General features: G+C 38.8%; 1 long non-coding RNA gene across 4 annotated transcripts in view; it reads right to left on the reverse strand.

Moving 5' to 3' along the window:
- LOC120368728 overlaps window positions 1–8,600 on the reverse strand; it is a 34,115-nt gene extending 25,515 nt beyond the window's left edge. For 2 of the 4 annotated variants that reach the window (XR_005582745.1, XR_005582746.1), the window contains exon 1: window positions 8,155–8,600. This is a non-coding gene — a long non-coding RNA (uncharacterized LOC120368728). The remainder of the gene's footprint in view (window positions 1–8,154) is intronic. The other 2 variants (XR_005582747.1, XR_005582744.1) reach the window with 2 other exon arrangements.
- Between the last annotated feature and the right edge of the window lie 3,862 nt (window positions 8,601–12,462).

Consider the following 12,462-nt stretch of genomic DNA (forward strand, 5'->3'; position numbering starts at 1 on the left):
AGCTACCACTTGAGCAAACAGAATATCTCCATCAGCTATTGGCAAGAATATTGCTTTTATTATATCCTGTTTTCAGACCAGCCACTAAATAATTTCAAACGGAGAAGTAGTCACTATGTTAATGGGACACTAATGGCCCTTTAACAACTGGTTCTCCACGGAGGTCTAATTTTAGCAACAGGTTCTTGGGAACCGGCTCCAGCTCACCACTGCTTTTAACACTCTCACACACATGCTCAGTGAGTCACCCTCTTCCCTCAGTGGCTGACTAGACACTATCTCTCCTTCTTCCCATGTATGGGGAATGGTTTGGGGCCAGGAAGCTCCATTCTTTTCTCATCCCTGAAGAGAGATCCAGGGCCATCCAGAAGGTTATCCTCTTTCCCTTTCCAGCCAAGTCAGGAAAACAGAGAGGATCCAGTTACTACAACAATCCCTTTTGGCCAGGTAGGTGAGTGATAAATTAGTTCTGCCTGCTCTAAGATTGCAGTCTTGCTTGTTTTTGTGGCAGCTACCAAACATAAGATGGAGCCTGTGATTATTCTTCAAATGCAGACAATATTATATTAACTGGCAATAACATGATGTAAAGCACATTTATGTTTGTGCTGAATGAACCGAGCCACCCACAATAGTTAATCCAAAATATTGTTCCAGGAGGGATTATCTGAAATAAAGTTTTCCAGAAATGTTATGTCACAAAAGGCCAAATATTATGCAATTCTTCTGCTGGAGCCTCCAGCAAGTCATGTTTACCAAAATGTTAGGTTCCAAAAGATAGCAGTAAGGGCTGCAAAATTTCATAGCCTGTTGCATGTGCTTGTAAATTAAATGACATGTATTGACTCATGACACTGCTTTCCATCTACAGTTGCTAGTTTAAGAGATGGCCCATATTAAAGCAGGTATCATACAACAGCCAAAAAACAGATGTTTCCATAGCTGAGGAGGCTGTTGTGTCAACTATTCTACTTCTAAGGGACATAATATCTTTTGAGCCTGAAATGGTCATTTCATCCAATGTCAGCACAGTTTAATTCAAATATTTGGAGTGCTGAGTTAACAACAAAAACTTTTTTTTTTGGCAAGTCTTGCATCCATTAGGAGATCTGTTTGCCCCAACTTAAAGCTGGGGTGGAGTCAGTCGGAAACACTGATAGGAACTTGTAAGTATACAGAGGATTAACATTTCTACATTACGGCCAAAATAATTCTTCAGTTCTACTGAGTATCTGATATCAATCTGTCTGAGAGCTGCCCCACAGCAGATTTATCGCTAAGAGTGGAACTATGTCAATGAAAGTTTGGTTCAGCTCTTCTTTTTCTCATCATCATTCCTTTGCAATATGGAGTTCTTCCACCCTATTGTTTTGAGATCTGCATTGCCAACCCGAAGCTCAGCAGCATGATTATCAAAGCAAGAAATATAAACTTGGCAGATGCTGTTCTCTGTCTTAGCCAATCATATTTTATTTCAATAGTGAAAATAACAGTTCCAGCTACGTAAGACTTAGCTTTAGTTTGTTTAAACTGAAAAAAAAAACCCACAATTACACAAGATTTCTCTAAGTAAAGCCAAAGTCAACAAAAGATTGGTACTTTTCCCCACAAATGATAATGCATTCAGTCACGCAATGCTCCCCAAGTCTCCTTCTCCTCAACCCCTTCCCAGCACACAAACATATAGAATCTTTCACTTAGCAATGAAACTCCAAAAGAGTTGCTTATCTAGCCTTTCCATTCACTCCTCTCCCACAATGTATAATGTGTGAAGCACAGGAAACTTGTTCAGTTAGAATCGCTAGGCTAAATTCCCTGGTGGTGCAACTCCATAATTTCACCCTAATGTTTCTAAATGGCATCTGCCATATTATTTGTGAACAGTGTATGATAGCTGTAGGAACCATACATTTGGAGCCAGCAATGGAGGATTGTGTTGAGGACTGCTCCCTCATATGCCCCCAGGGAACAGGGAGGAATGAAGTGGAATGGGGCTGCCACCCTGGGCAATGTGTGAAGTACTGCAAGAAAGGGTGTAGCTGTGGGTAATTCCCCTTCCGTTTCGGGCTGCTGGAGGTGGTGTTTCACCTTCAGGAAGCATCCACCGGGTACTGTGGCTCCACACCGCAATTAAGCAAACCTGTTGCTAAATGCCACAATGTGTCCCTTATAAACATTTTCTCATTTACTTTATGGGCCTGATCCAAAGCCCATTGTCACTCACCAATGGGCAAGCTTTGAAATAAAATTTTGCCCAACTACATGCAGAGACTAATATAGTCTTGAATCATGAGACCACATGTGCTTCATTTCAATACTAAGTAGGCTACTAGATAAGCCAGTCATATACCAGAAAAGCTCTGTTAACCCAGTTTTTGGTTTTTTGCTCTTTTACCAATTTGAGTACCCTTGTCAATAGTTTCCACTTTGGCTTTTATCATAATGTCTGGTTCAGTTAAACAAAGTAAGATGCTGAGTCTTTAAAAAGAACCTGCATATTTTATTCTTTAAAAAAAAGTACTATATTCACTACTGCCCATATTTACTCGGAACCATCTGTTACTCATCTAATTAAAATATATTTGTAATGAGCTTATTAGGGCACAGAATATGTCCCGAACAGGATGTTAGTTAAGAAACATTGGTTTAGAAGATAAGATACCTTAAACTCCTGTTAGTTTAACACAATAATGCATTGATATTTTGACCCAATAAGAGCAAATTCAAAGAGGCCAGGCATTCACATATTTTATAACAATTTTCTTTCCAAATATGTTGCTGTTCCTTTCTAATACAGAGTCAGATGGCCTCTTATAATTGCAGTATCAAATCTTTGCCTCAATTTTCAACTGCAGGTGATTTCAAATGATTAAAGATGCACAACAGGGAATAAACAAAAATGCTTACATGCAATTATTTTTAATTAGTATTTGGCTATAAAGTGTATGCCTTCATAAAAAAGTCTGTTATTCACATAAACATCTGTTACCATACACACAAGGAAACACACTGTAAGTCTGTCATCACATCACCAAAACAGAAAATACTAAGGAAGGCTGGACAGGAAAGCCAACACTTTGAGTTTTTAAACAAAAGATATAAGCATAACTGCCAAAACAGACACAGCACCACACCTTTCAATTAGCGTACTTCACAATCAAAGGAAGAGCTATTACCAATGGAATTATACTTGAAAATGTTAAAATAGATGGAATTATTCTTTGAAACAATAGAATCCGTAAGCACAAGACAATTTCAAACTCTTTACTAATTTTGCACCAGCGAACATAATCAAAAGGTTTCCTGTTTGCACAGTTTCTGGTGGGTACTCTTCTGACAATATTTTAAAATCTTATTTTTGTTCATTATTTAAGAAATCTTCCTATAGACACCGCCCCCAGCCCACAAAAAAAAAAAATACCTGTTATGGCATTAGCACATGAAGAAACCCACAATATTAAATTCTGGCCTAAACCTACTCAGGGAAGTATGTTAAACACGTGACAAACAGCTAAGTCAGAGAGATATATACTGCAAAAGAAATTAATACCACAGTAATTGATAGGTGGAGATGAGGTTGCTCTGTGGAATACTGAGAATAAAATGAAGAGGAGGTATGAGAGTACCTTGCACATGAATTACTGAATCAGTGGGAATTGCTGGGCTCTGCTGTGCAGAAGCTCTTGGAAATGCTTTGCTACAGTGACATCCCCAGCAACTGAAGTTAACATATTACTTTCATGTCTATAAAAATCTGAGGCATTATTAAACGCACAACTCAAGAGCAAAAATAACATCTAAATTTGCATGAAAATGAAAACAATAATTTAATTAAACAGCACAAATGACAATATATACTGTTATGCTGCCAGGATGTCTGTAGTCAGATTAGGAAAAAATCATTGCACCTCGATTGTAGCCTTAATCAAGGGGACCAATAATCATTATACTAAAGCCAATGTGGATGAAGATGCCACATGCAATCTTGAAGGGCATATGCACCTTGACCCAGTATTTGTACACACAAATCCTTCCACCTGGATGATGAGTCATCCCTCTTAAAATCTCTTTCATATGCTGTTAATGAAGACCCCTTGGGCCCAGCTGCCTATTCAGACCAGTACCTCTATGCCCAAAAGGAAGTCAAAACCATCCACAGATTATGTAATAGTAAAGATGACCCTCTGCCTGAAAGCAAATCAAAATCTTTTCCAGCTCCCTTTGATTTAGAAACCTTCTCTTGCATATCAGCATTTCATATATCTTCCAAAGTGTCAGAAATATGAAAGCCATACATTATGTGTGGAGAATGGCCCAGTTCATTATTATAATTTTATTTATTTAACAAATACTGTATTTAATCAGGAGAAACAGACAGCTACAATAGTTTATTGCAATCATACAACACAACAATAAATAAACATTGCACATTAAGTAGTAGGTACAAGGATAACTGAAAACATCCCACATAAAAAACCCTCCTAAGAATTCCTCACTAAACAGACAGTATTTGCAAACCTATTGACAAAGAGCTCCAAAAAGATGAAGTAGTAAATAAAAAAACATCAAGATCAGAGAAGGTAGGTTTTACATTAGGAACAAGCAAATTCGTTCCTGGGGTGGCATTCAGAACAGAACTATGGTCCTCCCAGCAGATTTTCCATAACAACGTAATATGTTACACAGTCTCTCATAAATAAAACAAGCTGGATTAAAGTCTAATCCGCCTTTGGTAATAACCTATTTCTCATACATTAAACAGCAAATTACCATTTTTCAGCGGTGTATATGATGTTAGGTGAGGGTCAGCATCCAATAAAGCTAAATCCTTGGGTAACCTATTGGTGAGCATATGTTACAAGTCCCCTTCTGTGCCAGTTCACAGAAAATAGAGGTGTAACAGAGCTACAGAGCTTTAGCTCAAGATGTAGTAGTTCTTGCTTTTAACTCTGGAGGCCCCCAGTTCAATCTCCACATGTCAGCCAAGAAGGCAGCCATCACACTTGCAATCTTTAATTCAAAATTTCCTCGCTCCCAAAATGCTTGCAGTTTGGTTTGGTTTTGTTACCTGATGCAACAAGGATAAGATACAAATTCAAGGAGATGGATGGACTTGTCCTAGTCAAGCTCTTAGGGCTTTTCTGAGCAAAATTCCCAGTTTTTGTGATTATAAGGCAAATTGAGTTTGGCTCTTAAAGGTAGCTCTACCTTCATGATTTCAGTGAGAGTTTTGCATAAATTGAGCAGGATTTGGGTATCAGTGACGGTGACAGATGGCTAGGCTCAAGTTTGTAAATTACAATTGCCTGGATGTTGTTATCCATTCCTCATGACATTTGCCATAGTATCACTGTAGAGAATACTACCCTCCTCTATAGGACTCCCAAGAGATAAGAATAAAGTTGGCACTTTTCTTGATTTCCGTTCTTGGCTCAGTCTTTCATCTGGTTTAAATAAAACTATATTTCAGAGTTGACTGATAACATTGAAGGTTATCAGTCTGTGGAGATGAAAAAGATCCTGGTAGAGAAAAAGCAAATAGAGGGATTCCACCAACCCAGCAGTGTCCAGCTCACCACAGTCTGGAGAGTCTGCAGGTCCTGTAGTAAGAGATACCACAAGGGAGGACAGTGATGACCTAGAAGGTGCACTGATCTTAGCAGCATTGGTTAGATTGAATTGCTGTCCCAGATATACTGATTCAATCCAGCAATGATTATGACTGATGATCTGTATTGTGGTAGATCCTACTCAGGATTTGATCCCTGTTATGCCAGGTGTTTTACAAACACATGGGTACACACAATTCCTGCCTCAAGGACCTTATGTGTGCTGGTAGCTGGAATCAGACCCAGAGGAAGTTTGGAGACTAGTGGATACTTTCATACTTAATGCATAGTTGCAGAGTTTAAGGTTTGGAGATGAACTAGAAAGGAAGGAGGAAACATTGGAAGAGATAGTAGATATTTCAGCTCCACTTGATTCTTGTTTTTTTCACATTTAAAGAAGAAAGTTTTAAACACAACGTCTGATTTCAATGCAGCCAACAATGAATGAAGACCACTGAAATTTCAGTGTCTATTCAAGGAGAATCAGTTTCTTCATAGGTGTAATTTGAGATTGATGGAGATGTGAATTGGCTGGATTCTGCTTTGTTTGAGTAAACGGAAATATACATTAGGGATTGTGAATGGGAAACCTCTACAAAGTGCCAAATGCATTGGAAGGATCTGGAAATGTCATCCCCGTTTTCAAACAGGAAAAGGCTGTCATAAACGGGTACAATCAAACAACATTTCTACAGTGTTTTAGGTATAAAAGGAATATAGTTGTTTTGGATGACACAAGGGACAGTGGCACAGGAAGACAGTATTAGCAAGAAGTTGGGAAAGAAAATACTGTCCTGGCGTGAAGGAACTGGCCACCTACTCACCTTAGAATAGCCACTGACCAGGGCCTGATTTGAATTGTGAGCAAGAGGTTCAGTTAAATGCACAGTTACACAAAACCATGAATGACAAAGTTCCAACCTGAAATTTTACTCTTAAGCCATTTGTAAATCTAAGGCCCATTGCACCTGAAACTGAAAAAAACAAAAACAAAAAAAACCCTACCCTTAAATTTCTAAGCAAATCAGTTTGGGGTAATTCACATGTTCTACTGTACATGCCTCATTTATATGTGACTACAGTCTTTAAATTCAGATAATTTAAAATATGAGTGAGGATATATCTGAACCCAAAACTACATGAAGAAGAGATGGAGTTCAATTTACAACCACCACAAAATAAAGAGATTCAATGTAGCTAGGATCACAATAGGATCAAGGGGTTAAAAATAATAAATCTGTATTTATCTTCAGATTTGGCTTGGAAAATATTTGTTATCTGCCAATGCTGTTTCACATGAAAAGTGAAAGACACAGTGAACAGGTTCTACAAAGCACTAATATTGACTCATATTGACCTACACCACAGAGGAACAGCCGAACTAATTCTGAACATGCTGCTTTGAAATGAACAGGAATTGACAGTACCAGAAAAGTAACTCATTCTCATTAACTAAGTGCAAAACATAGAAATTCTTTAAATAGCCTTGGCAACTACAGATGTTTTAGTTTCACATTTTTGAGAACCCCAGAATAAGAGAGCAGAGGAAAGAACATCACAGGGAAAAAAGCTGTACTCATTATATCAGCTTTGTCTGTGCCATTTTATACTTATTCACTCATCGTTAATATTTGTGTTTGGTTCAAAATAAATTGTTAGTAGTGATAGAAATACTAATGCAATGCACCCAAGAAGTTCAACCCCTCAATTTAACCTACCTCTAGCACTATAAATTATAGCTGTGTGTGAGATTTTCATTACATTCAGTGGCAGAGAGGTAGAGGAGAGTAACTCAATCATTTCCAGGAGTGAGAAGTTTTAAAAACATGCATTCAAGTGGTAATTAATGAAAGTTCTTCAAATAAACAATGCTATGTATTGAATAGGACAGTGTATACATATCTTTGCTTATGGTTAGGATTAAAATAAGTATCATGTCTAGAAGAGATTAATTTTAGTTTTTGTTTTTTTAATTAAACTCCACCCAGAAGCATAGTACTCCTATATCACACAGCTTTAAAGGAATGTTCTACTTGGGGCCCAAGCAGTGCTTATTTAAATATGAAAATATACTGCAAGTAACCGTGTTTCCAGGGCTTAAGATTTTATCATGACTCTCATGCTATTTGGTGTTTTCCTCAAAGTCCTAGCTCATAGAGTCAGGTGAGGGCAAGAGAATCTCAGCTGTCATTTAAAATAAAAAAAGGAAAATTCTTAATCTTTATAGTCATGGGGGGGGGTTGAAAACATGAACCCTAAAAGCTCAAAAACTAGCAGGCAAATAAAAAGGACTCGAAATATATTCTTTTTAAAATCTTGTGAGTTTTTAAGTCAATCTCATGACCGGGGGACGGGGGAGGGGCTGATTTATGATTTGGAACCCTTCGGGGTTGGCAAACTGAAAAGTTGAGAGAAAAGAAACAATTCAGTTACAATTGCCAGCTAATAAGTCACTGATAATACTAAACAGACAGATAGCCACACAGCTGACAAAAACAGCTCCAAATACCCCAAACTCCAGTTTCTAAGTCTAACTCATTATTACCAGCTTCTTTGGTCTTCTTTAAGATTCCTTTTTTCAGTACTACTACTCCTGAGGCCTAAAGCTCTTTTTCCTCAGAATCCTGGTTACTACTTGCTGTTCCTGCTGCTCCTCTGACTTGCAGCTCCTTCTCTGAGCCTATCACAGGTTGTAGTCTCTGGTGTTCCATGCTGCTAATGCTGTGGTGGGCAGTTCCTTCCTCTCCAAATCACTTCCATGGGCTGCAGTCTCTGTTCCTCCTGAAGCTATGATGTTTGCAGCCCCTTCACATCTCCTCTCACAAGCTGCAGCTTCTGTTGTTCCCATTGCTGTTTTGGCCTCCCATTGCTGAGGCTCCTTTCCCTCTTAATCCCACAGGTTGCAATCTTTGTGATTGCTGCTGTTGCTGTGGCCTGCAGCTCCTTCTCTTCCCAACTCCTTTCACAAATGGCAGTTTCTAACCAGGGGCCCCGTCCCTCTCCCACTGAGTTAGTGGGTGCTTTGCCATTATGTCTAGGGCCCTACCAAATTCACACCTGTGAAAAATGTGTCATGCACTGTGAAATCTGGCCTCCCAGGTGAAATCTGGTCTTTTCTGTACTTTTACCCCTGTACAGATTTCACAGGGGAGACAAGCGTTTCTCAAGCTGGGGGTCCTGACCCAGAAGAGGGTTGTGGTGGGGGGGAGTCACAAGGTTATTGTACAGGGGTTGTGGTATTGCCACCCTCACTTCTGCGCTGCTGCCTTCAGAGCTGGGTGGCTGCAGAGTGGTGGCTGCTGGCTAATGGCCCAGCTCTGAAGGCAGCAGCACAGAAGTAAGGGTGACGATACCACAGCATGCCATCCTTACTTCTGTGCTGCTGCTGCTGGCAGTGGTGCTGCCTTTGGAGTTGGGCTCCCAGCCAACAGCCACCACTCTCTGGTAGCTCAGCTCTGAAGGAAGCGTGCTGCCAGCAGTCAGGATGGCAATACCACAACCCCCCTAAAATAATCTTGCGACCCCCTCCCCCAACAACTGCCTTTTGCGTTAGGACACCTACAGTTACAACACCGTGAAATTGCGGATTTAAATAACTGAAATCATGAAATTTGTGATATTTAAAATCCTATAACCATGAAACTGACCAGAATGAACTGTGAATTTGGTAGGGCCCGCATCACGTTCAATGAAAGCTGGACCAGTCCTTCAGCTATTAAAAAACTCTCTTGAGATTAACCCCTTAGAGAGCAGGTATTCTCAAGAAACATTTTGAGGAATGCCTCTTTGTTTTCTTTAGCAGGAAGAATGTTTCTTTGATAAACATGAGGTTGTCCCTCAGAAGGAGATGTCTAAAATACAGGGAGGAAAAATCAGAGTACATTTTATCAATTGCTTAGTTGATTGTGAAGAGTTATTGGTTTTATCTGAAACATTTCCCAGAGCTCTTCAACAGGCTATCTCAGGTGCTAGCGCATGTCAACATTTGAAAGCTATAAATGGGGACACCCCTTTTAACTCCACTGGAAGTACAAGAGTTTTTGGAGGAACAACATGGAAACATGGTAAATATTTTGATGGAAAAATCGTGGCTATCAAATAAAGACTGTTGATATTTCCTAGGGCACTTTTGCTACAGTATTTAAAAATCATGTACACAGACACGGCCAGCTTTGTTCCTCATTTGCAACACAAAAATATTCAATCAGTTGGATTTTTTTCCTTTGTTTTTTAGGCCACAGAGAAGAAGAAAGGTCTTCGTTGTAGAATATTCTCTTATTACTGAATGGCAGAACTGTCTTGTTTTTCTCAGAGACCTAGGAACCACTTACAATGATACATTTCTGTTCCTGCTTCCTGATTGTCTGCCCTATAATTCCTGGGACTAGTTAGGGTCCATCCTAGATAATACAGGATGTCCAAACATTAGTATGTCATCTCAGGAGTCAGCGCATATGAAATCAGTTAAACAACAGTCTTTTATGTAAATGATTCAGCAAGAAGAGTTACACAGTCTGATTCTTTCCTGAAGTTTCTATCTCCCATCCCCCAGGTTTCCTGTTTCCTTCTTGTTGGCTCTGATCCATAAAGAGATGATACTCTCCTACTGCAATAGTGCATAAAGCTATAGAATTACTCCCTTCCTTTCTAATGGAAATAATTCCAGTAGCAGATTAATTTTTTTAATGAATGCTAAATTTATAGTATTTGCTATATTTTTTGCTAATGTGACACCAATACTATCAAATATGCTTTCTTCTCATCTGCTTGTACTTTTGATATCTTCCTGCTAGATTTTAATTAGCCCAAATAGCTGGCCAAGATAAATGGACTCCTTAACATTCACCATAGCAGTTTTCATTTCTGTTGCAGGTGGATTCACCATGATCTCTTTTACTCAGCTATTTCAGGCTGAATTCATTGCTTTTATTTTATTTTATTTTATCGATGACACACCACTACCTAGAAATTATCCTAATAGAACACACCAGGTTTCTGATAGTGGGCTACACTGGGTGCTTAAGAGGAAGAGGAAGCAAATGCACTCTATTAATCCTCATTTAGGGCCATATGTTCCCATGATTTTCACGCTGAAAAATGGAGCAATTTACTACAAAACTTGCTTCCAAATTCTACACACAAACTAAAACTTCCTATTTGGTTTGCTGCCATGCCAATTTAGAATATGAAAATTGTTTCAGTGCAGGAAATCTGCAAAATATCTAAAAGTTCCAAAAACATGAGGTATGGACTGGAGAAATATTTGAGGACTCAGGAATACTAGTCTAAGTAGGTTACCCTGCAAATTCAGAATTCTGCCCCAATTCTGCAAAGAAAACCTAATGGAGTCCCACTGTGTTCAGTGGGGTTCTGTGCTGTGCAGGGATCTGCCCACAGAGTTTTCTTTCCAGAATCAGGGACTAAGTTACAAAAAAAACCATAGTAAATTTATGCTGCGCTGAGAGTAGTAAATTACTACCAGCCAAAATTTGTGCCTCAGTCTGGCAAAATATAAACATTTCTACAAGCACTTAAGAATGCACATACTTCCTGGAACCAGTGGGGACATGTTTGCTTCATCTCACATGACAAGATGTGTAGCAAATATTTCCAAACATTCCCTTATGCTGTTTCTCCTTACTATAGAGTCTGCCATGTAGTACAGTTGTTCACATCATCCTCAACCTAGTGTGTGCAGTTTTTAATCTCTTTAATGAGAGTTTCTAGTCAGTCCCACTAAATTTATTACATTTTTTGTAATAATTTTATTATGATCTGAGCACCTTCTGCATCTTTTTAATAGAAAAGGGAGAATACAGGCATTGGATTTAGGGTTTTCATTTCTTTGCTTTTGTTTTAAGCGGTAGTATTGGTTAAAGTTTTACGTGATCCCCCTTTAGCTGTGAATATTTTGTCTGTGAAGCTGAGAAGAATGAGGTGGATATTCCATGGCTACTGAAAAGCTTCTTCTTATGGAGAAGAGTTCCATGGAAGTCTTGACCCCTGTTTGTCAGTAGAGGCTAGAAATATCCCTGCTTTTAACCATCCCATTTGTGCTTCAACCTTTCAGCACCCTTGCCACTTATCACATTTTTCAAGGTCACCCACTAACACTGTCTCCCCAGTTGCCAAATCAATACAAGCAACATCACACTCTTTCCGTAAAAACTGCTTTGCTTATATTCAAGCTCCATAGAACAAACTTATGCTGTAAAAAAACAGATGTCTCCTCAGTGGAACAACCCAATCCTGATCCCTTTGAAATCAACAGAATTATGCCAAAGACTTCAATGCAAGCAGGAGCTGGCAATACTGGAAATTCAGCAAGCCTGTTAAACACGTGCCTAATTTTAAGCATGTGAGTAATTTTGTGCTTAAAGTGAAGCACATGCTTAAGCACCTTGCTGAATCTGGGTTTAACATGACTCAGATCAGTCAAAGCAAAATTACCACTGAAGGTGAAGATTCTTTGACTGAGTAAAGAAAGCATGTTCTGGCACCAAGAATGAAAAATACCTGATTGTAACTTAGACCTTTTCCAATATGTTCTGTACTGCACTGCAAATTAGTTTAATACACTTTGCTTACTAATATGTGCAGAAGTTTTATTATTAGATCAGCTGATAAACCTTTTGTTCGTCTCAGTCTTTCCACATATATCCAACCATGGGTTCTCTATTCTTATGCATAATCCCAACCCAAAACCCCTTGAGTTTCACCTCCATCTTTAAAATGGAGTATTTTAAATATTTCCAGTATTAAATAAAATATTTCCAGTATTAAATAAAATATTTCAACACCTTAATAAAGCGAATGCCACAAAATGCCTCTCTATAATATTTACATCTTACTG

This window comes from Mauremys reevesii, linkage group 7 (genome assembly GCF_016161935.1).
Source record: "Mauremys reevesii isolate NIE-2019 linkage group 7, ASM1616193v1, whole genome shotgun sequence".
In the NCBI taxonomy this organism is placed as follows: domain Eukaryota; kingdom Metazoa; phylum Chordata; order Testudines; family Geoemydidae; genus Mauremys; species Mauremys reevesii.